Source organism: Mandrillus leucophaeus, unplaced genomic scaffold (assembly GCF_000951045.1).
Source record: "Mandrillus leucophaeus isolate KB7577 unplaced genomic scaffold, Mleu.le_1.0 Scaffold44, whole genome shotgun sequence".
Taxonomy (NCBI): Eukaryota; Metazoa; Chordata; class Mammalia; order Primates; family Cercopithecidae; genus Mandrillus; species Mandrillus leucophaeus.
This window is the reverse complement of record NW_012104698.1, coordinates 1,206,775-1,207,447: the sequence shown is the minus strand read 5'-3', so window position 1 is coordinate 1,207,447 and position 673 is coordinate 1,206,775. Positions and strand designations below refer to the sequence as shown.

The following is a 673-nucleotide window of genomic DNA, read 5'->3' as shown; positions in this document are numbered from 1 at the left end:
AAAAAAAAAAAAAAAAAAAGTTGGTCTGGGCTTGATTTCCAGTTATGTCTTTTGATAAAAATTCAAAGGTGTATCACGTGATCTACAGCACCCCTTCCAGTTTGTAAATTTCCTGTGAGTCTTTCAGCTATTTAGTAAGGATGTAAGCCACCTAGGATTCTGACAGACGGTTGAAGGACTTTGATCTCTAGGCCATTGTGCAAATCTTGCAGGTACTTAGCTCAGGCTCCATGACCAGTCAAATCCTAGAAGTGGTGTTGTAACTCCAGGGGAGGGGTTGGCAGTGAGCACAAGGGTCTGCTGGTGCAGTCTCAGTTGAAAGCAGCAAACCATTTTCCTGGCAAAGACAGGCTGAAGTAGAAAAAGGCATTTCACCTGTATTTTACCTTATCTTTATTTTGGAGATCTATGTTTGAGACCAGAATTACAGAGTTGACCTTAGATAGCTGACCTCTATGGGTATCACCTTCTGTCTCTTAAAAAAAAAAAAAATTTGGCCGGGCACAGTGGCGCACGCCTGTAATCCCAGCACTTTGGGAGGCTGAGGCGGGTGGATCATGAGGTCAGGAGATCGAGACCATGCTGGCTAACATGGTGAAACCCCGTCTCTACTAAAAATACAAAAAATTAGCCAGGTGTGGTGGCGGGCGCCTGTAGTCCCAGCTACTCAGGA

The 673-nt window shown here is 44.6% G+C and overlaps 1 protein-coding gene across 1 annotated transcript in view; it reads left to right on the top strand.

The window, feature by feature from the left end:
* The window catches only part of CNOT1 (CCR4-NOT transcription complex, subunit 1), a 124,702-nt gene that overhangs the window by 6,349 nt on the left and 117,680 nt on the right, over positions 1–673 (top strand). The window lies entirely within an intron of this gene.